At 43.3% G+C, this 26,653-nt stretch overlaps 1 protein-coding gene across 3 annotated transcripts in view; it reads right to left on the minus strand.

Annotated features, from left to right (window-relative positions):
• Positions 1-26,653, minus strand: part of LOC124721085 (cAMP-specific 3',5'-cyclic phosphodiesterase) — an 836,067-nt gene that overhangs the window by 344,562 nt on the left and 464,852 nt on the right. The window lies entirely within an intron of this gene.

A 26,653-nucleotide genomic window follows, 5' to 3' on the forward strand; every position in this document is an offset into this window, starting at 1 on the left:
AGGTGATCAACTGATCGCAATCAAACACCACGCTGCACAGCTGGACGTCTTTGTTGTTAGTGATGATACACTTGTCGATCAGTTCGTGTACTCAAAGGCGCGCTGCCCGACGGGTTCCTCGCCGCGTAACAGAAGACCACCAAATGCAACGAAGGATCATCTGTACGGAATTGGTTGCGCTTCTCGAGGCTGAGCGTGACAATTTTTTGTCGAACATTGTCACAGGCGATGCAACACGAGTACATCACTCCAAACCGTAAACAAAACGGCAATCCGTGGAGTGGCACCATACCGCCTGTCACCTTTCGACCTCCCTCTATTTGGACCAATGAAGGATACACTCTACGCCCTACGGGAAGCAATACATGGATGAAGGGGAGGTTACTGATGCAGTAAGACGTTAGTTCCGACATCGACGAGAAGAGTGGTAGCACGCGGGAACACAGTCCTTCCCATAAGGCGGCGTAAGGCCGTCGCATTGAACGAAGATTATCTTGAAAAATGTGGTTTTGTAGCCAAAAGAGTGGGGAATAATATGGTGAATAAAACCAAGCTGCTTCCAGAAAAAATGTGTTTCACAGAACCCCACGTGATAACGGTCATACGGCCGAAATTGCATTAGTAGATTTTACCGTCAAAAGAGACCATTTAAAAATCCTACATGACTGTGAATTCTAGGCATGAGAAGTCACTGTACACCAGTCTCTACCAACTCATTATAATATCAGCAAGGTTGAATATAAGGTTCTAGTGAATTATTCTCGACACAGCTGTGCCAGACAGTTTTTTCTTTTTAATTGAGATGTGCAGTAATTGCTGCTGTAGTCCCGTTGAAGGTCGAGGTACATTATTCATCATTTTTCCGTATGTGGCCTTCATCCACGAAGTAAGTGTGTGGAAGATCTGCAAAACAGATGCAATTTCAGGCACGGCCATACTATTAGCGAGTACGTAAATGTTTAAATATGCAACAATTTGTGTTAGCTTGAAGCTTGAACGGCGATCAGAATGCATTGCGTTGCCAACACGTGACCATGTTATCTGGCCTAACAACTGCATAAAGGGCACGTCGTGTGAAGCGTCTTCCTCTGCAGCCAACAAAATAACAAGTGAAAGGAATATTTATTTAGACACGTAAACTCTTTCTGCAGAGTTTGAACATCATTTTATTAATTGTTTTCCAGAGTGTTACAGCACTAGATATATGTTTTAAAATAGCACATTTTTTCCCCAACATGTAACTGATTTAGTTAAACCAAATCCTCAGGAATGGGACGCATGGCCGGCCAATTTGACACCAGTGGATTTCATTTTGTGGGACTATCTAAAGAATCATGTTAATGTCACCGAACCCACAACACCAGATGACTTCAAACAGCGCATCGAGGAGACTTGTCACTCAGCGACATCAGTAACTTTACATCGCGTCCAAATATCGTACGGAAGGCGAATCCAATTGTTTCTTCTAGGAAAACGGGCTTGAACTTAAATTAAGATTCCCACCAACAGAAAGCTCATCTGAACACAGCCAAATATGTACAGCATGCTGCATATACTCCTAAAACTTTGAACGTTTCTAGTTTCCTAATTAAATCGACATAAATTTTATTTAAATTTGTTTAATTCCGTCACCTAAATGATATAAAAAATAGTGCTATATTTAAAGAAAATTATAAATCGTTGCTGCAGCTGTCTGGAAAATAACTAAATAAACTACACTACTGGCCATTAAAATTGCTACAACACGAAGATGACGTGCTACAGACGCGAACCGTCAGGAAGAAGATGCTGTGATATGCAAATGGTTACATTTTCAGAGCATTCACACAAGGTTGGCGCCGGTGGCGACACCTACAACGTGCTGACATGAGGAAAGTTTCCAACCGATTTGTCATACACAAACAGCAGTTGACCGGCGATTCCTAGTGAAACGTTGTTGTGATGCCTGGTGTAAGGAGGAGAAATGCGTACCATCACGTTTCCGACTTTGATAAAGGTCGGATTGTAGCCTATCGCGATTGCGGTTTATCGTATCGCGACATTGCTGTTCGCATTTGTCGAGATCCAATGACTGTTACCAGAATATGGACTCGGTTGGTTCAGGAGCGTAATACGGGACGCCGTGCTGGATCCCAACGGCCTCGTATCACTAGCAGTCGAGATGACAGGCATCTTATCCGCATTGCTGTAACGGATCGTGCAGCGACGTCGCGATCCCTGAGTCAACAGATGGGGACGTTTGCAAGACAACCATCTGCACGAACAGTTCGACGACGATTGTAGCAGCATGGACTATCAGCTCGGAGACCATTGCTGCGGTTACCCTTGACGCTGCATCACAGACAGGAGCGCCTGCGATGGTGTACTCAACGACGAACCTGGGTGCACGAATGGCCAAACGTCATTTTTTCGGATGAATCCATGTTCTGTTTACAGTATCATGATGGTCGCATCCGTGTTCGGCGACATCGCAGTGAACGCACATTGGAAGCGTGTATTCGTCATCGCCATACTGGCGTATCACCCGGCGTGATGGTATGGGGTGCCATTGGTTACACGTTTCGGTCACCTCTTGTTCGCATTGAAGGCACTTTGAACAGTGGACGTTACATTTCAGATGTGGTACGACCCGTGGCTCTACCCTTCATTCGATCCCTGCGAAACTCTACATTTCAGCAGGATAATGCACGACCGCACGTTGCAGGTCCTGTACGGGCCTTTCTGGATACCGAAAATGTTCGACTGCTGCCCTGGCCAGCAAATTCTCCAGATCTCTCACCAATTGAAAACGTCTGGTCAATGGTGGCCGAACAACTGGCTCATCACAATACGCCAGTCACTACTCTTGATGAACTGTGGTATCGTGTTGAAGCTGCATGGGCAGCTGTACCTGTTCACGCCATCCAAGCTATGTTTGACTCAATGCCCAGGCGTATCAAGGCCGTTATTACGGCCAGAGGTGATTGTTCTGGGTACTGATTTCTCAGGATCTGTGCACCCAAATTGCGTGAAAATGTAATCACATGTCATTTCTAGTATAATATATTTGTCCAATGAATACCCGTTTATCATCTGCATTTCTTCTTGGTGTATAATTTTAATGGCCAGTAGTGTATATTCATAGCTAAGAGGAAAGAATAAAACTTCTTACGTTTATCTATCTAAATAAATTCTTCCTTCACCTATTATTTTGTAAACTGAAGAGAAAAACAACTGTAAAACCCTTTATAATGGCTTAGTGCCATGATAGATGGATGGTTGGTGAGCGCTATGGAGAACAGCGGAGAATGCTGCTTGCTTGTGAAAAGCGAGGTTACTAGCACTAGACACACATGCATTCGACACCTATACATCTACGCACATACTACGCAGGCCACGTGGCGGTGCGTGGTGGAGGGTACCTTGTAGTATTGCTAGTAATTCTCTTTCCTGCTACAGTCACATATTGAACGACGGAAAACGCCTCTCTCTAAGCTTTCGTACTAGTCATGCCTTACCTTGTCTTCGCAGTACTTACGCGGGATGTACCGGGTCATCAAAAAGTCAGTATAAGTTTGAAAACTGAATAAATCACGGAATAATGTAGATAGAGAGGTACAAATTGACACACATGCTTGGAATGACGTGGGGTGTTGTTAGAACCAAAAAAATACAAACGTCCAAAAAATGACAGACAGATGGTGCTTCATCTGATCAGAATAACAATAATTAGTATAACAAAGTAAGACATAGCAAGGATGATGTTCTTTACAGGAAATGCTCAACATGTCCACCATCATTCCTCAACAATAGCTGTAGTCGAGGAATAATGTTGTGAACAGCACTGTAAAGCATGTCCGGAGTTACGGTGAGGCATTGGCGTCGGATGTTGTCTTTCACCATCCCTAGAGATGTCGGTCGATCACGATACACTTGCGACTTCAGGTAACCCCAAAGCCAATAATCGCACGGACTGAGGTCTGGGGACCTGGGAAGCCAAGCATGACGAAAGTGGCGGCTGAGCACACGATCATCACCAAACGACGCGCGCAAAAGATCTTTCACGCGTCTAGCAATACTTTGTTTTATTCTTTGTTCTAATAAAACCCCATGTTATTCCAAGCATGTGTGTCAATTTTTACCTCTCTACCTACATTATTCCGTGGTTTATTAAGTTTTCAAATTTATACTGACTTTTTGATCACCCGGTACTTTGGCGGCAGTAGGATCGTTCTGCCCTCTTAACTTTCTCAAGAGGGTTTTGTGAGGTAGAACATTGTCTTTCTTTTCAGGGATTCCCAACTGAATTCACATAGTATTTCCACAATACTTCCGCACTGACAGAACCTACCGGTAATAAGTCTAGCAGTACGCCTCTGAATTGGTTCGAGGTCTTCCTTTAATCCGATCTGGTGATGATTCCAAGCACTGCTCAAGAGTGAGTCACAAAAGTGTTCTGTATGCCGTCTCCTTTATAGATGAGCTGCGTTTTCCTAGAGTTCTCCCAATAAACAGATGTCAACCGTTCGCCTTTTCTACAACCGACGTTACATGTTCGTTCTGTTTCATATCGCTGTTCATGGTTAAGCCTAGGTATTTAATCAACGTGACCGTGTTCGAAAATTATGGGACAGTTTTTCCTACTCGTCTGCCTTAGTTTAAGTTTTTGAATATTTAGAGAAGGCTGCCATTCATCACGCCACATGCTAATTCTGTCCAAGACATCACCGTCCCAGGGCAACGCGTTGGGTTGTATTAATTAAGAAGTCTTCAAATGGCTCTGAGCACTATGGGACTTAACTTCTGAGGTCACCAGTCCCCTAGAACTTAGAACTACTTAAACCTAACTAACCTAAGGACATCACACACATCCGTTCCCGAGGCAGGATTCGAACCTGCGGCCGTAACGGTCGTGCGGTTCCAGACTGCTGCGCCTAGAACCGCTCGGCCACACCGGCCGGCAAGAAGTCTTCCAGCCACCCAAATGTCTGAAAATGTTTTGCATATGCTCGGAACTTTGTTAGCAGTCTGCAGTGTAGCACAGAGTCAAATACTTTCTGGAAATCTATGATGATGGAAGGAAACTTCCCATTGCCCTTCGTCCATGCTTCGGAGACTATGGTGCGAGAAAAGGGCAAGCTGAGTTTCGCGAGAGCTATGCTTTGTAAATCCGTGGACCTAAGTTTTTCTGTCTCAAGGAAATTTATTATATTCGAACGTAGAATATGCTCAAAAATTCTGCAGCAAACCGATGTTACGGTGGTACGGATATTATTCTCTAATTTTGCCGGTCCTTTCTTTCGCACTTCTTACGAGGGTGAGTCAATTGTTATCCGCAAAGTAATTATAAAATTTTATTGTAAACATATAGGAAACTTACAAGATCATCATTTTTCGACATAGTCTCCTTGCGTTTCAACGCACTTGGTCCATAGTTGTACAAGCTTCCTGATGTCTTCATAAAAGAAGGTTCTCGGTTGAGCTACGAGCCAGGAATGCACCGCTTCTTTCACTGCTTTGTCCGAGGCAAATCGACGGCCGCTTAATGCCTGTTTGAGTGGACCAAACTAGTGATAGTCAGAAGGGACAAGATCGGGGCTATATGGATCCAGTACTTCAAATTTGAATTTCTGGAGCGTTTCAGCAGTGTGGGCACAGTATGCGGACGGCCATTGTCGTGCAACAACAAAACACCTTTTGACAGCAATCCTCGGTGCTTGCTTCGAATTGCAGGCTTTAGCCTGGCAGTAAGCATATCACTGTAACGTACGCTGTTTATTGTTGTGCCCCTGTCCCCATAATGATCCTATGCTGGATCTTGTGCGTCCAAAAAAATCGTAAGCATCAGTTTTCCTGCGGACGGTTGGGTCTTGAACTTTTTCTTGCACGGCGAATTTGGATGTTTCCATTCCATACTCTGCCGTTTACTCTCCGGCTCATAATGATGAATCCATGTTTCGTCACCAGTAATGATCCTGTGTAAGAAGTTGTCCCCGTCGTTACCATAGCGATCCAAATGTTTTTTGCCGATGTCCAAGCGCGTTTGTTTATACAACTGTGTGAGTTGTTTTTGGACCCATCTTGCACAAACTTTATGAAACCCAAGTCTGTTGTGGATGATTTCGCAGGCAGAACTGTGACTAATTTGCAGACGATGTGCCATTTCGTCAATAGTTAATCGTCTGTTTAAGAGAATCATTTACGTCAACGTTCAATGATTTCTTAATTTGTGGCGGTAAACGGTCGTCCGGCTCCATCGTGCGTAACACTTGTGCGAACATTTCGGAATTTTTCAGTCCATTCGTAGACACTCCGTTGTCACAAAATACTGTTCCCGTACTGCACCGAAAGTCTTCGACGAATTTCGGCCCCTGATACTCCTTCCGACCACAAAAAACGGATCACTGAACGTTGCTCTTCTTTGGTGCAAATACACAGCGGAGCAGCCATGATTAACAGCACAGCAGCGATAACGAAACTAACCTAGTAGCTTGAAGATTGCAAAGATACAACAACAAATAAACAAAGCATGTGTCATCAACGAAAAACGATAGTACTAGCAAAATAAACAAAAATGTAATTAAATTGTGGATAGTAATTGACTTACCCTCGTATATACGAGAATCACCAGCGCTTGGGACTTGCCGCTGGGCGTGATATGCGCGATGTATGCAAGCGAAGTATGTGGTCAATGCCGAACAGTATCCGTTAAACTAAACTGGGATTCCATTTGCACCTGGCGACTTCTTTCTTTTTACTCTTTCAGCAGCTTTTCAACTCCAGGGGTGCCTTGTTGCAACGTCAGTCTGGTCCACAAGTAACTGAAAAGAAGCCTTCCATTCTTCGATAGAATTTCAACTGGATATCATTGTTGGTATGCACGTGGCTAGCTGTCTAGCTGGTCGAAGTGTGCAATATCCTGGTATGTGGAACGTCGAGACGCGCCAGTGGCCTAGTCTTGGAAAGAACGAGAAAGTGAGGAAAATCACACATGTAGTTAAGGTTATAGTCGACCAAGACTGAGCGCAGAAAGAGAAGACTGTGTCGTGCGCCAAGGACGTCGTGCTCACATCACACTACATCTTCCGTTCGGGCACTAACAATGAACTCAGTACAACACCTCGAGTCATCCTGCACCACTGGCAAGAGAAACAGCAACCGGAAGTCTGAAAAGCCTTCCCACGTATAGGCTGCCGTTAACAAAACGACACAGACGGCTGTGTTTGGAGTGGTACCCTACCATGAAAGTATGTATTGCTAAGGAGTGGTGTCACAACATTTTTAACGAGTCTCGTTTTTGCGTTATCTCGACTGTGAGTATGGCGGCGCCAGTTCGACAGGATACATTCTGCCCTTGTGTTGTAGGCAGCCACACCAGTCTTCACCCCCAAGAATCATTGTGGGGAGCTATCGAGTATAACTTAACGCCTTCATCGAAGTGATTCATGGAAGTCTAACGGCACAGCTGTATCTCCCAGGCATCATGCGTCCTCATCTGTTACTTCGAACGAGACACTATCCTGGTTACATCTTTCAAGAGTAGGACGCTTGGCCATTCACGGCTCACGTGTCTATCAACTGCCTGGAGAATGCTGATATACAGGTTCTGACATCAAATTCTCACCTGTGACAATATCTGGGATACTGAGGGCATGTTACAAATGACACACTTCGTAACAGGCTAAATGCACCCACACACAAGGAGGCACTACACGTGTAGATGGAATTTGTAACCACACCTCGACATCCTACATAATGGCTCTGGTGAGGAGTTTGTGGCCGGACTTGCATTCTGATATCAAATAGACAATTCAGAGAAACAAGTGCCGAATATGGTCAAGTGTTGTCCTTTTGAAGGACGACCCTCCATTTTCTCGCAGGAGGTGATATATGCTGCTTCAGAAGATGATACACACTATGTGATCAAAAGTAACCGGACACCCCCAAAAACATACGTTTTCATATTAAACACTTGGCTTGGTCATAAGTAAGCAACAAACAAAATATACGATCAACACCAGAAACAAATCAATGTGGAGAGGCATTGAGCAGTTTGAGGGTTTGAAAGAGTACATCACTTTCAGTATTTGGGGCGAATGGTTACGGAAGATAATTCGGTACCAACAGAGGTAAAGGCAAGAATAGCTTCAGGTAAGAGGTGCTGTTACAGCTTCTTTAAAATGTTGCAAATCTCCAACGCTTCAAATCAGCTGAAGACGAGAATTTGCGAAAATATTATAAACCAGTTTAAATTTATGAGTCAGAAATGCGGACAGCAACACAACAAATCTTTGGATGTTCATCCTTGTAATGGACGGCTACAAGGACTTGGACCATTCAGTATGAAATGAAAATTAAAACATCTGCAACCGTCACTTTTCCAGTTAATTTATTTACACAACCTGTTTCGGTGATCCATCACACCATCTTCAGGCCAACTGACCAATGTAAATTGGGAGTAATCCAATCTCTTCGTGCATTCGTAACAGGAGCCAATATTACTGTCGTCGGTTGATGAATGAACGGATAGTGTCGTGTAAACCAGATATCTACGGACACCGGTTATAGAATATTGGCTCCTGTTATGACTGCACATGACATCAGATTCCTCCCAATTTACAATGGTCAAGGCGCCTGAAGATGGTTGCGTAAATAAAGTAAGTGAAATAGTGATGGTTGCAGGTGTTTGAATTTTCGTTTCAATAATGCAAGTCAAAAATGCCTTGGATGCATTGGAGCGCAAGCTACAAGGGGCAGTAAAAGAAAACGGTGCTTGGAGTGTTAGGACCAACGCAGAACTGTATGAACTCTATAAAAATCCACCAATCAGCGTAAATGTAAAGGCACGAAGGTTTCAGTGATAGAGCCAAAGAAGGTGCTAACTGCAAAGCTACAGCGTAGCAGCTCAGTGGGGAGACCACAATTGCGATGTCTGGATGATGTAGAGAAGGATCTGAGAAACTTAGACGTAGCCTACGGATATGAAGTAGACAGACTGACGAAGTCGACAGAGGGTTCGAGGAGACAAAAGGTCGGCAAGAACCGGGACATTGGTGGGCTGTACGCCGAAAAGAAGGAAAAACTTGCCTCAACTTTTCAGTGGGTCTGGTGATCAGCTCTTTGAAATTGAACGCACGGTTCCGACATGAATCTAAAAATGAAATAAGTCACTAGCCCTCGCTTGCCGTCTGACTATTGCTATGGAAATACTTGAACTAGTGTCAGTCATACACATTTCCACTGGCCGAATGTGCCGACATGATAGTTCCTTACAAGATTTGTGTGGAAATATTCTTACTGCTGGGAAAAAATTACACTGTTTCCTAATTGCGAGGTTCGAAATTCAAGGATAATTACTCGTGTTTTTCGAGAAACTATCATACAGCTGGCCGGATTTCCAGTACACAAATTTCTTCTGAACGTGTTACTGAACATATGTGACCGAATTAATAACATTTACTCACTTCTCAGAATTTGGCCTTACAAACGCGCATACGAATAATTTTAACATCTCCTGACGTTTCACATAAATATGGCGAACCTTACACGAAGAAGAGTACAATTTCTTCATCGTAAGCGAGTTAAACACTTCAAAGTAAGCGATGTAGCTTGCACATTGTAATTTTTGTAGATCGAAAATGTTAACTACCGATTAATTCCATTCGTAGTGTTTAATGTGGAAGCTACGTTCATTCGTGACGGCACCACCACCACACACATAACGCAGACACACTGCTTTTAGGGAGACATTTTCAAGATGACTTCTTTCAAAGTGAGTGGTGCAATGTCCTCGATTATTAGGTCTGTACTACTGAGAAACACCTAGAAAATGAGTCGCTCCTGATAATGGAAGAAATTACATTAGTTTTAAGGTCGTAGTTGTTCTTTCATAACAAGGCAACGTACGTACTATTCTTCAAGCAACACGTTAGTGCAGCATATATGCAGGCCTACGGTGTGATCACACAGGACAGTGACGGATGTCAGTCACTGCGAAGAGGTGGTAAACAAATTGGTGAAGTTGTGAAGGGGCAGATATATTGGTCCCCGAGAATGGGTTTGTCATAGCGTGAGATTTTAGCTCATAGGGACCACTCTGATACCTCAGTCATGGGTGTGTAGAAGGTCCCGCGCAGAGACAAAAGAACACCTCACCGCGCTTTGTGCCTACGTTAAGGGATGGCCACCAACCTGTCATTATGGCCGTGAACGACCGAGGAGCTTCGCCCAATTTCTTGGCTCGGCGATGGAGCACAAGGAGTGACGTGCAGCTGCCTGGGTCGTCTGCTCACTGCGGACTCGACTGATACTACAGATGTCATCCCGTAAGTTTGCGCTATCCGGAAACTACTGACACCTGAGAATGCTGTGGATTCTTTCGTTGACGTGGTGAGTAGGCAAACGTAGTGCATGTTCAGAGGAGTCCCGCTTCAATCTGTTCTAAAGTAATGAACATGTTGCTTTAGACCGCGCTCTGGATGGCTGCATTTTTGGAAACCAAGCTACAATAGGTCCCACGATTTAGATAGTTTCAGTGTCACATCAGAAATTATATTAAGACAGGCTATAAAAAATCACTATAATCCGGAAGATATTCATTTTCTAGGGTCTAGTCAGAAAACGACGGGAAAACACTAAGAACTCGAGACTCACTGACATTGCGTGTCTGCTTTGCGCCAGTCTTCGTTTACGAACAGAAAAATTATTCTATGACATTCCTCTTTGCTGATGATCAAATTGTGATTGGTGAAAGCGGGAACACACTGCAGACAGCCACTCATATTTTGTCTACAACAGCTAAGTTACACTATGTGTTAGTATATTCAAAGAAAAACCGAGGCGTTGTCTTCAGGGACCAGAAGCCGATTCCCAGCAAAACAATAATAAATGACCTGAAAATAGAAAGAGTACACTCTTTCATTTTCTTAGGAAGTACTGTCTCATTTACGATAGAAATGGACATATAAAAGAAGCCAGAACAATTTCACTACTCTAACCGAACAATCTATAGAACTATCAGACCTAAAGCAAGAAATGAAATTCTAATAAAGTTCTACAAAACGATGTCAGTAGCGCCCATAACATACTGAAGTGCGTCGTGGACTGTAACGAAAAAAAATGTACGAAAAATAAAAGTATTGGAGAAACGATTCCTAACAAGTTTAGCTGGGTACACACCATCCAACAGGAGGAAGAATGCTGACATCAGAGAGGAACTCGGAGTGAAAAGCTTAATAAGCAGATTAAGGAATATGTCACAAAAATGGAAGAAGATAGAATACCAAAATTAATTATTACCCGGCGGGCAGAAGATGATCCGGAATATCGAATAGCACGTGGAAAGATCAATAATTTCAACTGAGAGGGAATAACAGGCACGTGCCTAGTATAAAGACGAAGAAGAAGAAGAAGAAAACAAATACTCTCTTAAACAGGCACGAATGCAAAATCCCATCAGTACCTACAGTGGAGACCATTAGAGTGATAGCCGGCCGCTGTGACCGAGTGGTTCTAGGCGCTTCAGTCTGGAACCGCGCTGCTGCTACGGTCGCAGGTTCGAATTCTGCCTCGGGCATGGATGTGTGTGATGTCCTTAGGTTGGTTAGGTTTAAGTAGTTCTAAATCTAGGGGACTGATGACCTCAGATGTAAAGTCCCATAGTGCTTAGAGCCATTTGGACCATTTTCAGAGTGATATACCGGGAATGATAGTCGGGATTGGTAGTCTAGTGGTAAACGATATACCTAGAAACTTAAAGGTCGCTGGATCGAATCCCGATCAGACGTTAAAATTTTTCAGTCTGCCTTTACCGTATCCTTCACTTCTGTGTGATGTTCAACTATGCCAGGAATGACACGTGGTTCGGATTCGAAGCTAAACTGTAGGTCTCATTCCTCCAGTAAGAATACTGGGGTATGTTAAGGACACACAAGTTCCCGAAGTGGCACCCAATCCGGAAAACTTTTACAAGACGGCTGAGCATACCTGCTCAGGGACTTCCAATGAACCGAGCCTTTTATTTTTAACAAGGAAGTAGAAACATGAAATAAGTAGTGTATTACCTACACACTGAGGTGATGAGTTATGGGATACCTCCTAATATCGTGTCGGAATCCTTTTGCCCGCCAAAGTGCAGCAGCTCGACTGGAATGGACTCAACTAGTCGTTGGAAGTCCCCTGCAGAAATATTAAACCATGCTGCCTCTATAGCCGTCCATTATTACGAAAGTGTTCCGGTGCAGGATTTAGTGCACGAACTGACATTTCGATTATGTTCCATAAATGTTCAATGGGATTTCTGTCGGGCGATCTGGGTGGCCAAACCACTCGCTCGAAATGTCCAGAATGTTCTTCAAACCAATCGCCCACAGTTGTGGTCTAGTAATATGGAGTATTGTCATCCACAAAAATCCTATCGTTGTTTGAAAACATGAAGTCCATGAATGGCTGCAAATGATCTCCAAGTAGCCGAACTTAACCAGGATCCAGTCCATTAAGTGTAAACACAGCCCACACCATTATGGAACCATCCCAGCTTGCACAGTGCCTAGTTGACAACTTGGGTGCATGGCTTCGTGAGGTCTGCGCCACCCTCGAATCTAACCATCAGTTCTTAGCAAGTGAAATCGGGATTTATCTGACAAAGCCACGGTTTTCCAGTCATCTAGGGTCCACCCAATACGACCACCAGCCCAGGAGAGTCGCTGCAGATGATGCTGTGCTGTTAGCAAAGGCACTCACGTCGGCCGTCTGCTGCCATAGCCCATTAACGCCAAATTACGCCGTTCTGTCCTAACGGATACGTTCATCGTACGTCCCACATTGACTTCTGTAGTTGCTTCACCAAGTGTTGCTTGTCTGTTAGCACTGACAACTCTACGGAAACACCGCTGCTCTCGGTCGTTAAGTGAGGGCCGTCGGCCACTGCTTTGTCTGTGGTGACAGGTAATGCCTGAAATCTGGTATTCTCAGCACACTCCTGACGCGGTGGATCTCGGATTATTGAACACAGCGACGATTTCCGAAATGGAATGTCCCATGTGTCTATCTCCAACTACCAATCCATGTTCAAACTCTGTTAAAGCCCGTCGTGCGGGAATAATCACGTCGGGAACCCTTTAACACGTATCACCTGACTACAAATAACAGCTCCGCCATTGCCCTTTTACACCTTGTGTACGTGATACTGCCACACGCACCGAATATGTGTATATCGCTATTCCATGACTTTCGTCACCTCTATCTAGAACAACAACAACAACTACTACTACTACTACTACTACTATTACTACTACTACTAATAATAATAATAATAATAATAATGATGACAACAAATTCTAAATTCCTTTCCAATATCTAATAACCTAATTCTATGCGAAAGACGGAGCAAGACAGAATACTGGCCGGGCTATGTCTGCTTCAGTAGCGCTCTTATTTGACTTCAAGTGAGGTCAGACAATTCTTTCACTATCCAGTTTCTTTAATAGCCCAATTTTTCACTCACAGAGGAACCTGTTTCGGATTACAAAGCTGTGCTATTTACAGGTATTATTCTGACCTAACAATTCCTTGTTCTCGTGTTACGGCGAGCTTGCACATATTAGCAAGCTTATAATCACATGTGTGTAGGCTTCTCTGCTCTTTCCGTTTACGCTGATAACTTCGGCGTAGAGCGTCCATAGCCTCCTCCTTTCCGTTTACTTGAATTCGCTACCTTTTGCCACGTTTTTCTCAATTTCCTTGTAACAGAAGCGTAATACTGGTCCCGTGGTCCGTTCTCGCGAATCACTCATTTTAGTATTCAAGATATGCGTCAATGTATGAAAAACTTGTTTCTACAACACAACCGTTTTTGCAATTTACTAATGACATACAGGACACTGATTACGTCTGCTCTGGAAATACGAGTGAGTGATCAAAGATAACAAAATTTTTCACTAGCATTCGGTTATCTGTTACAATATTTTAATGAGGGTCCGTAACACGAAAACCTGTTAACACATGTTCTGGCGTATTAAACCATATCACTGTCAGAATCATCTCTGCGAAGTTACTGTACAGATATTCACACCCATATTACGCCGAAATCTGTTACCTCGCAAAGTGTTCTAAATGGAGTGTCAAAAAAAGCAAAACGTTAATAGTATGACATATAGAGCGCATCGCTTGCAACAACATCCCCCTACGATCTTTCCCCGTTATTCTTTACCATCTGTTTTAAGGTTGAAAAACAAACTGTGTTTTGTGTAGCCGGCCGGGGTGCCGAGCGGTTCTAGGCGCTACAGTCTGGAACCGCGCGACCGCTACGGTCGCAGATTCGAATCCTGCCTCGGGCATGGATGTGTGTGATGTCCTTAGGTTGAAGTAGTTCTAAGCTCTAGGGGACTGATGACCTCAGAAGTTAAGTCCCATAGTGCTCAGAGCCATTTGAACCATTTGTACCACAGCACTGCACCTGTCGTTTCACCATATTTTCGATTGGCAACAAGTCTGGTGATATAGCAGGCCACGGCATAAGGATGACATCCTGTGAAAACAAGAAGGCACGTGTTCGTACAACAACACGTGGTCGTGCATTATCTTGATGAAAATTGGCGTATGGGGTGTTGCGCAGAAAGTGTATGGTAAGGGTTGCAGGATGTCATTCACGTAGATCGCACTGGTCACAGTGCCCTGGAAACGCATAAATTTTGATTTGCTGCTTTGTGGTTGTACCCAATAGCACCCCACAACATAAGGCTTGAGTTAGCGCTGTGTCTTGCGAGAATGCAGTCACTGCGATGCCGCTCTCCACGTCTGCGGCTTGCCAAAATGCAGCATTTATCTGCAATCGAACAGAACCTGGATTCGTCCAAAAATACTGTCTGATGCCACTCCTGTCCCCAGTGACGTCGTTCCATACCCCATGTTTCGGCACATTCGTCAAGGGTACGCGGAGAACTGGACTACTCGCACTTAACCCGTACCGTAATAAACGGCGACGGACTGTCCCCCCTGATAGGGTGCACTGTTCCACTGTTGCACCAGAGCCGAGGAGGACGCAGATCTGTCCTGCAGTGCCGTTCGGATGAGGCGTCGTTCTTCTCGGGTGGTGGTCTGGGTGGTGCGACCTGACCCATCTCGTCGTGTTCTACCGCCTTCCGTGAACCATTCTGGACACAGCCGTTGCACTGCCAAAACGCTTCGTCCCACACAAGCAGCAATTTCGTGGATGGAGGCATAACATTCTCTCTTGCCAATCACGCAGCCTCTTTCAAACTCATTGATGTGATGGTACAGTTCGCGCATACGCATGCGAGGCATCCTACATGTCTGCTAGAGTCCCACTGATCCATTACCTCCGGGTGATAGCAACAACGAAAGCCGCAGGCACATTTTACCGGTAGGCAGTGATGCAAAGGGATATCGATGTTTACTTTCAATCCGCAGGCTGTGATGGTTCAAATGCTAATGATTTCTGCAGAACATAGTAATGTACATGTCCTGTGAATATGAACGTCCTATTCTGGTCGCTCAGGGTGTTCTGTCTTTCTCAACATAGGTGTATGTTTTGTTTTCTGACGATGGCAAAAAAGCCGAAAAAAGGGTCGCCAGATACAAATCTTAATAGAACAAAACATAGTAACTTATAAACCTTATGTATGAAATTGTTCTACCAACAAGTGACCGAAGAATCCATAAATATCTTTACGAACTGTTGAAAGTATCCAAATAATGTGTTCGGCGAGTAAGTGAAAACCAAGGTCAGTAAAATGGATTGTCTGTCCCGTTATCCTCAGTTCACGCCAGTGGAGCTGAAGCTGTCATCTGCTGCCAGGTGGTGGTGGATATGTTGGGATGGGTGCTCGACAGCAATGTCTTGAGCACCCATGCGAAAACTGTTCCGGCCAAGTGTCAGAAAATGACTCGAAACAGAAGTGCAAAACAGCACGAAAGCTAAAAGGAACACAATGTCGAAAACCATGTGTGATGATGATGATAATGATGTTTGGTTTGTGGGGCGCTCAACTGCGCGGTTATCAGCGCCCGTACAAATACCCAAACTTTACTCAGTCCAATCTCGTCACTGTCATAAATGATGATGAAATGATGAGGACAACACAAACACCCAGTCATCTCGAGGCAGGTGAAAATCCCTGACCCGCCGGGAATCGAACCGGGGACCCCGTGCTCGCGAAGCGAGAACGCAACCGCGAGACCACGAGCTGCGGACAACCATGTGTGTATCCACACAGAAGCACGAAACGAAGTATCATGCCAATATTAAAACATTAACGAAACGGAAGAAAGGGGAACAAGGAGTTAAAACAGTGTATCGGAGGACGCGGCTGGCTGACCGAAACCATAATAAAAGGAGAAGCCAGCCACTCTGCAACACACTTAAACCGCCAGCCCATAATGTGCTACTAGATTACGATTTCACATTCCGCCCATTTCCAGCCTACTTCTGTAATATTTTTCAGTGCGCAACTGATAAGTGCTGAACCACTTACACTCGGAGTGCTGTCGAGTGCCGTTAAAAATTACAACAGTTAAAAATGTACTTATAAATATCTCGGCATTGTTTTCTTCTTATTGCAAAAGTAATGGAACCTTCACGCAAACTGCACTTTTCGGAAACCTTGTTTCGCTATCTTGAAGTGTGTGTGAAATTTCAGGGGTATCACCGATACGGGACAGGAAGAAACAGCAGGACATACAAAACATATTACAGAGCTAACCAGTATCACGCATCCTCGTATCTCCCACAACACAAACGAAGCATTAGATGAATATAGAACAAAAGCTTTTGAGAAACGTTCACTGCTCCGAATAAAGATAAACGAACGTCCTATTGCTGGTGGCGGTGACAGAAAAAAACAAACTTGTCTTAATGGCGAAGAACTCCCCAACCCACGAGAATGCCCCTTTATCTTCTTACTCAGACTCGTTAATTGGGAGATAATGTCAAATACCACTTGTAACAAGCGCTGCAGAAGTTGTCGCAAACTATCTTTAAAGCATGTGGATCAGTCTTTCGAGTGGGAACTGTTTGCTGCGGATAACTGCTGCTCCTTCTCCCTTACTAAAAAATGATTTCCGAACTTTCATTCACCTTCATATTTTAGAGACAGTGAATTCAATCGAATTTTATCTAACAATACGCTCTGGCCGAAAAAGAGAAACAAGATCCGTGCTTAAAATGTTTTTCTTCGTTGCCCCTGCATTCCTGTAATGCGTTCTGATAGGAATGTATTCTCTCGTTTCAATAGTAGCATGTATTGTAAACTTAAAGCCGTCCTAGCTCAATGTCCATTTTCAACAAGCATTTGCTTAAGGACACGTTGCACCGGTCTCTAAAGATTAGGCAAATTATGCAGCCATATAGTGCAGCGGGGATTCTTTGATGAAGAGGTGGGAAGATGGCAAATTTTGTTCGGAAAGCTAGTAAATTACCACGTATTAGGTTTGCAGTTCGTTTACACTGACAGCAGTTCGGCCTCCAGACCAGCATATTATGAAGCATTACTCTTACACTCACACCACCACTAGCTACATTTGATTCTCTTGTTAAGATGAGACGAAAACTTAAGATGATAAATTTGTGTTTGCAGTCAGCTAGCAGAGTATTTTCAATAGAATATCCAAACTTTCCATGAGCAAAAAAGTGTTAAATACGAATTGAAAACACTTTTCGTTGCTTCTCATTCCCAAGAATTTAATGAATCGCTTATCTCAAAAACTGTTCAGTACATCAATTCAGGCGCCAGCCTCTAAAAGAACATTTGAGAACGTTTAGCGCTTCGGATTTGGCGCTCATTGTGTTATTAGTGGCATAGACGCACAGGTAAAATTGGCAGGAATGTGACTACTGTGTTTCCACTAAGCAGCTGATGACTAGTAACCACTATTGTTTCTTGATTTATAATCATTCTGTCATTTTGTTGATTTGCTGTAGTTACGCCATTACTCTCTTTTATAATTAAATCTCACAATAATTTTTATGCTATTCATTTAAACAATAATATTAAAATTAGAGCTTTATTTGGGGTGGAGTGCCGGCCGGTGTGGCCGAGCGGTTCTAGACGCTACTGTCTGGAACCGCGCGACCGCTACTGTCGCAGGTTCGAATCCTGCTTCGGGCACGGATGTGTGTGATGTCCTTAGGTTAGTTAGGTTTAAGTAGTTCTAAGCTCTAGGGGACTGATGACCTCAGAAGTTAAGTCCCATAGTGCTGAGAGCCATTTGAACCATTTTTTTTGGGGTGGAGGTGGGGCGCTTAGGACCCCACAGCATGTGGTATCGGCCCTAGAAATGGCGCTCCGTAGTTCTCGTCAAGCCTACAACTCTGTGGTCTATGGGTGCCGTGCTAATTCTAGTTGATTGGGAGGTACGTAAATGCCACAAGTATTTAACGGACTCTCAATTACAGTGCGACTTGGAATCCGCATAACAACTCTCCTCCGCAAAATGCTTATTTACTGCATGGGGAATTTCTATGCTTTTATACCGACAGCAATCGACCACTCTAAGCTCAATCCGATCTGAGAGCATAAAGTGTAATGTGTTTAGTAGACGGCAAGCTGGTTTCGTGTGGCTGATAAACTGAACGTCACTTTGACGGATTGTGTATCCCCGCCAAAAGTACAACACTACAGTGTCGCTGACTGAACTAACTTGCTCTGTATAACGCTGTGCCCGCCCTATTGATTATGTAGCTTGGGAAAAAGAGGAGAGGGTTGAAGCCGATGCCGGCGTATAACCGCCTTATGAAGCACAGGCGCAGGAGGATGAGCATATAACGTCTCCCTGTGACTGCAGGTTTATAAGCGGTGTCTTTTGTCTTCGTTCCGTAAGTCATAAGGCAGTGTGGAGACGCACATAAACTAATACATATAATGTAGGCAACAGGAAATGTGCTCTTCGTTCTCTTCACCGCCTCACTGACAGACACTGAATTTATTATTATTATTATTATTATTATTATTATTATTATTATTATTATTATTATTATTATTATTATAACAGTAAACAAAGCAAATGAGATCAGTATGCTGGATTTAGTATTTTATGACTAGCCAGATACTGCGCAAGTATCTAGCACTGTGTGATTTACTGGTAGATAATTCGCGCAGGTCCCACTAAAACTGTATTTATGTAATTGGTAGATGGACATTTTATCAGTGTCAGTGCTTTTCAGGTGCCAACTATGATTTTTGTGTACCAATAACCGAAGGGGCCACTATCACTGGATTACGTCACGGTCGCCGTAGTTAGATTTTAAAGTCTCTCGTCGATTCTGTGGTGGCCGGGATGGTCATGACAATGATCAACGCTGTTCTTGTCTTTGAAGCCTCTCACTCTCCAGGTTTTATTGCATCAGATGTGTGGTTTTTCCATAAACCGACGAATGTCAATACACAAAGTTGAGTTTAGTTGTTTTCTACAGGGTGTTACAAAAAGGTACTGCCAAATTTTCAGGAAACATTCCTCACACACAAATCAAGAAAAGATGTTATGTGGACATGTGTTCGGAAACGCTTAATTTCCATGTTAGAGCTCATTTTAGTTTCGTCAGTATGTACTGTACTTCCTCGATTCACCGCCATGATTTCATACGGGATACTATACCTGTGCTGCTAGAACATGTGCCTTTACCAGTACGACACAACATGTGGTTCATGCACGATGGAGCTCCTGCACATTTCAGTCGAAGTGTTCGTACGCTTCTCAACAACAGATTCGGTGACCGATGGATTGGTAGAGGCGGACCAATTCCATGGCCTCCACGCTCTCCTGACCTCAACCCTCTTGACTTTCATTTATGGGGGCATTTGAAAGCTCTTGTCTACACAACCCCGGTACCAAATGTAGAGACTCTTCGTGCTCGTATTGTGCACGGCTGTGATACAATACGCCATTCTCCAGGGCTGCATCAGCGCGTCAGGGATTCCATGCGACGGAGGGTGGATGCATGTATCCTCGCTAACGGAGGACATTTTGAACATTTCCTGTAACAAAGAGTTTGAAGTCACGCTGGTACGTTCTGTTGCTATGTGTTTCCATTCCATAATTAATGTGATTTGAAGAGAAGTAATAAAATGACCTCTAACATGGAAGGTAAGCGTTTCCGGACACATGTACACGTATTTTCTTTCTTTGTGTGTGAGGAATGTTTCCTGAAAGTTTGGCCGTACCTTTTTGTAACACTCTGTATACTGCGCCCTCTATGAGGCGTATTCCCACAAGGTTTCTTTCAATTTTAATTATCAATATGAAGTAGCTATTATACCAGACTGGGATTAGAATCCAGATTTCATGCTTATCGGGAGAAGTTGCCTTGTCCATGAGAGTATCAGAGCACGCCTCCACACTTGACTCAGGCGTTCATTGTCACCGTTTTTTTCTACCTACGAGGTGTTCGCGCAGACATCATTTCATTTCTGTGCACTTAATTCACTTAATTTTTTTACCTGATTTTCTTTTTGTCAATTCAGATTGTTAATTTCATGATGTGGTCACAAAATTTCAGTCAACTCTTCTGAGCGTGTCCGTTATTATCTCACAGTGTTGTTAATACGCAAAACCTTTCTCCTTCAGAATCTTAGTCGAAAGCCTTTTTTTCATGTTTAACTTCGCTAGGTGCTTCCAGTAATTAATAATTCCGATAAATATAAAGCTTCAGGCTTAATTAGTTGGTTGTAACGTCTCAATGTTGCGACCCGAGATGATGAGTCTTGATTATACATCTTCCATGAGATTGTACCGACTTAATCTAATTTAAATATTCACTCTTCACTAGCTTCGCAATTTAATTCCCAGGTGTCGACAATTTCTGTAGGTTATTTGAATTTACATACTTTATAATCCTTACCATTACTGTTTATTGGCTGTCATTTTGGAATGGTACTGGTAATGATGACGGTTTAAACATGTTATGAGTACCGTCATCATGTTCTACGAAAACTCTTCTGCTGGTGTTCTACACAAGTGTCTTCTGCAGTTGCAAACAGAGCGAAGTGTGCGGGCGTCGGTCCTGTGAGTTCCTTACTGTTTCCTTGGAGATAACGTACGTCGCTCTAGACATCATCAGTGCACCTCTTTCACCAGTTAATTATTTTCAGCAATGAATAGGATTATAGAAATTGAGTTATACACATTGGATTATATCAGATGTCTCATTAAATTAAACTCTACCTTGACCAATAAAATTTGATCTAAATCAAAAAATCTTTCAACATAATGATAAATTGATTATAAATATCTGTTCTATGAAAATAAAACAAAAGAGAAGTAAGGTAACCCACAGATTTTCATTGGTAATATCAGTGTCCGTGCAAATACTTTCGATGTTAGTACCAGCGACTATATTACATCTGTTTTCGCATGTTTTCTGTAACAAACTCTTATCTATTACAGGAGCCCACACGCACTATACTATTTTTGTAAATAGGTTATGACAGGACATCAAAACGTTACGTTCTAAGCTGCTGCCTGGCGTTAGCATAGACGCCAAGACGCCTTTCAGCACGCTGCGTTCGGCTGACGACATCCACGGAAGGTGACGACGTGGATTATTCAGACGAAGGTGAGTAGCACGCGAGGTTGGTTGCGTCCTTCCACGTTGTTCCAAATACCATTCCACTAACTACTTCATCACTTGAATCACTCACACTTTGACTTCTACGTATGCTAAATACCTAGTCCGCTCGCAACCTATTTTGTAGGTCATCCTGATGCCTATAAAGACATTCAGTTTACAGTAGACAAAAATTGATATCTGCCATGATATATACAACTTTCCCACAACTGTGAGAATTCATCTCTTACATTTAATCGGTATTTTTAACCATATATTGTCTGTGTTGGTTTCTAGCTGACAGTGGACTACAAAGTTATATGGGCAGCGATCCATTTCGCTTTCACATAGTCCTCCCAGTTGCCGTTGTATTTTGAAGAGATGCTCAGAACAAGGACCATATAGACTTAACACATCCTGTGACCCTCGTCAGACGAAGCGCATTTACTTTGCCAGGTGTCCCGTCCTCAGCGCCGTAGCTAGACTTCTTCGATAATTCTCAATACTGATGACGAAAATGTCTTCCAATTCCAGAATTCGAACCGGCTACCTCTAGCCACTCCGTGAAACTACAAAAGTACCAAATTCATCAAAACAAAATGACGCAATGAAATATCCACGATATTATTTTCGTGAGAAGCCATGGATGTTTTATGTGTATTTGCTTATCTTTATAAGGGCAGAGTAGGATTAGACTCAAGTGAACTTAAAAATCTGGAAGGTGAATAACAGTGGATGCCAAACGAACGCAACATTCTTTATTGGAAGGTGCGCAGACACTGAATACCAGCCATCTATTCGCATTATTCTGTAGGTACTGGCAATACTGTACAGAAGGCTTCGCCATGCAACTCACAGACTTTAGTTGCGCAACATAGCTTTTTTTTTCCTTGATCAACGACGACCAACGGGAATTATTATTGGATGCAATGGAGATACCAGCCTGATCGACGTCTTATCACAACTTAATGTAGCAAACACTACAAATGTATCCGAGGCGGACATGAAGCGTTCTTTATTTTCTGTAAGAGATGATGCTCTAACAGAATGTGTCTTTAGGATAACGAACAGTGGGCTGCTTATCACATGAGTTCACGAAGTAGTTTCATTGATTATATGAAAAATACGTCTTGCTCAAGCGAATTACAGTGTTGGCGATATTGAACTAAAGCTAGATTTTACGTCGCTGGATTCTTTTGAATTTTTAGTTCTACAGAAACACCTTGGAGGCCAAGGGCCTTTTAGTACATGTTTTGCCATGAGTAAAGTTGTAAGTAGGCTGTTTAGGTTTTTTTTATTGGTAACGCCACCTCTGTATGAAAATCACTGGCTGTGCTGTGGGCAGTCTGTGTCTGCTTTGCATTGTTGTAATACTCGCCATTGTACCTAAACAGCCTACTTACAAAGTCTAGTGATTGTCCTAAAAAGATAATTTCAGATTACTTGTGAACCATCTGTTCCGCTTCAGGAAGTTAACAAACCATGGACACAAAAGGATATTCCAATATAAAGCACTTTCTCACACTGTAGGTGACGTTCGTATTTGTTTGTAACAATGTACGGGGACATTTTAAACCAATGTTTTCTTTGCGTGAATACTATGACAGATTTATGAGACGTGGTGGGGAAAGCAGTTCGTGTCTGAAATTCTCTTTCAACACGAATTGGGGAGCTTTAAGCAGTTATCAAAACAACAGTTGGTTCTGTGTTTTCTTGTAAGCTTCACCAACCAGATGCAATGCAATGCTGAGCTTTCCAGAGCAAGAAGGCTTCTGCGTGACAGACCATAAATTCGGTCTAAACAGAAGGCAACAAAAGTTAAATTTTCAGGAAGCTTCCAAATGTTACTAACAGACCCTTCGTCACAGTTGACATAATCTCCCAAATTTTCTGTTTCCTTGTCTGTGACGTCATCCATTTTGATGATATTTTTATGCTGCAAGAATACATTTTAAAGCCTAAAATTTTTAAAAGACTGTTTCTAAGCAAGGAATGCTTGTCCGAAATTATTTTCTAGAAAGAAAAAATTGTAAAAAATTAGTTCCGGTGCGGCGTCTTTGAGAGAATGAAATTTTTACGAGGTCATTAGAGACGTAGTGCAAGCTCGGATGTTATCAAGGATGGAGAAGGCTGGCTCTGGTTCAAATGGCTCTGAGCACTATGGGACTCAACTGCTGAGGTCATTAGTCCCCTAGAACTTAGAACTAGTTAAACCTAACTAACCTAAGGACATCACAAACATCCATGCCCGAGGCAGGATTCGAACCTGCGACCGTAGCGGTCTTGTGGTTCCAGACTGCAGCGCCTTTAACCGCACGGCCACTTCGGCCGGCCGATGGAGAAGGAAATCGACAGTGCACTTTCAAAGGAACCAGCCCGGCATTTGACTGGAACGATTCAGAGAAATCACGGAAGAAATAAATCTGAATTGCTGGACACGGGTTTGAATAGTTCTCCTCCCGAATGCAAGCCCAGTGTGATAACCATAGCGCCACCTCTCTGGTACCATACTCATTCTACAGGTAATTACAGCAATTTCTGTTCATTCCGGAACATACACTCGCAGTGAATGAGGTAGTTTCATTGCGCTCACAGTTTCTGGTAGCTTTATGAAACATTGTCCCGAAACATTTGTAAAGCAGGCCGATTTTCAATGTTTATTCGGAAAGAGAAACTAAATTTTCCAACACTAAGAGCTGCATTTTAAGCAGTTACTTTCACGCGCTTTCTTCGTTTCCGCATACCATATTTTTAATAACGAAAATCTGTGCGTTGGACTTGCCCTTGACCAATGAAGGGCTAAGACTACATCGGCCTAGAGTTGTTACGGGGAAGTTAATTTCACGCTTGCGTGTCCGCGCAACATTAAACAAGTTGTTGGCTTCCTCAGGTTTTCACGGTAATCACGGCCTAGAGTAAGACAAACGGAATGTTGGCGCGATGCGTTAAGTGTCACAGTTAACCGCTTTCCTGTGTTATAACGAATAATCATTTTGTTTCAAACAGGAACATCTGCACTATAAGAAGAAACCACAAAATAATGCAACAACGTGCGGGCCGTAATCTTTTTATAAAAAATATTGCATGTAAAATATTTCCTGGCCTGATAATGTCTATAATTGATTCAAGTCGCAATTGGAAAGCATGCGTAAGCTCAACAGACCAAGTATTAGCCAGCCTCTACACAGAGCACACGAGTCGCTTTGGAGGGTTGCAGGCAGTGTAGAACTGACGCCGACGTGTGAACCTCAGTCACTGACGAAAGTCAAAAACTAGTGGCAATGGTGTGTATGTGCTGATCGGTAGAATGTTACCAGTTTAGTAACATAGGGTGGTGTGAAGAAGTGACAGGATAGCAAAAAGGAGCCCACGAACACACTGTGAATGAAGTTACCTGATTTGTTGGTGAATACAAGGAACAGTCTTCCACTAGCAGCCAGGTACCACAACATAAAAATAATAGTCGTAACAATTATTGAAAGTAAGAGAATTTTTAAAGTATTATCTTTTCAAATCGGACTAAAAATTATAAAATTATTTTTCCTTGACGCATACAGATTCTTAACCTCATACAAATAGTGCTGAAAAGTTGTGATAGGAAATTTTTAATAGCTACGGATATACACCACTGGCCATTAAAATTGCTACACCACGTAGATGACGTGCTGCAGACGCGAAATTTAACCGACAGCAACAACATGCTGTGATATGCAAATGATTAGCTTTTCAGAGCATTCACACAAGGTTGACGCTGGTGGCGACATCTACAACGTACTGACATGAAGAAAGTTTCCAACCGACTTCTCATACACAAACATCAGTTGACCGGCGTTGCCTGGTGAAATGTTGTTGTCATGCCTCGTGTAAGGAGGAGAAATGCGTACCATCACGTTTCCGACTTTTATAAAGGTCGGATTGTAGCCTATCGCGGTTGCGGTTTATTGTATCGCGACATTGCTGCTCGCGTTGGTCGAGATCCAATGACTGTTAGCACAATATGGAATCGGTGGGTTCAGGAGGGTAATACGGAACGCTGTGCTGGATCCCAATGGCCTCGTATCACTAGCAGTCGAGATGACAGGCATCTTATCCGCATCGCTGTAACGGATCGTGCAGCCACGTCTCGATCCCTGAATCAACAGATGGGGACGTTTGCAAGACAACAACCATCTGCACGAACAGTTCGACGACGTTTGCAGCAGCATGGACTATCAGCTCGGAGACCATTGCTGCGGTTACCCTTGACGCTGCATCACAGACAGGAGCGCCTGCGATGGTGTACTGAACGACGAACCTGGGTGCACGAATGGCAAAACGTCATTTTTTCGGATGAATCCAGGTTCTGTTTACAGCGTCATGATGGTCGCATCCGTGTTTGGCGACATCGCGGTGAACGCATATTGGAAGCGTGTATTCGTCATCGGCATACTGGCGTATCACCAGGCGTGATGCTATGGGGTGCCATTGGTTACATGTCTCTGTCACCTCTTGTTCCCATTGATGGCACTTTGAACAGTGGACGTTACATTTCAGATTTGTTACGTCCCGTGGCTCTACCCTTCATTCGATTCCTGCGAAACCCTACATTTCAGCAGGATAATGAACGACCGCATGTTGCAGGTCATGTACGGGCGTTTCTGGTTACAGAAAATGTTCGACTGCTGCCCTGGCCAGCACATTCTCCAGATCTCTCACCAACTGAAAACGTCTGGTCAATGGTGGCCGAGAAGCTGGCTCGTCACAATACGCCAGTCATCACTCTTGATGGACTGTGGTATTGTGTTGAAGCTGCATGGGCAGCTGTACGTGTACGCGCCATCCAGGCTCTGTTTGACTCAATGCCCAGGCGTATCAAGGCCTGGGTACTGATTTCTGAGGAGCTATGCACTCAAATTGCGTGAAAATGTAATCACATGTCAGTTCTAGTAATATATATTTGTCCAATGAATACCCGTTTATCATCTGCATTTCTTCTTGGTGTAGCAATTTTAATGGCCAGTAGTATACTCACGAGATTTACAACGAAAGAATTGGAAGGCATGCAATAGAGAATGGTAAGGAGGTGAACTATTCATACGTCAGTTATATATTGCATGTGCTCCAGATTTTAAAATA

Source organism: Schistocerca piceifrons, chromosome X, assembly GCF_021461385.2.
Source record: "Schistocerca piceifrons isolate TAMUIC-IGC-003096 chromosome X, iqSchPice1.1, whole genome shotgun sequence".
Classification (NCBI taxonomy): Eukaryota; Metazoa; Arthropoda; class Insecta; order Orthoptera; family Acrididae; genus Schistocerca; species Schistocerca piceifrons.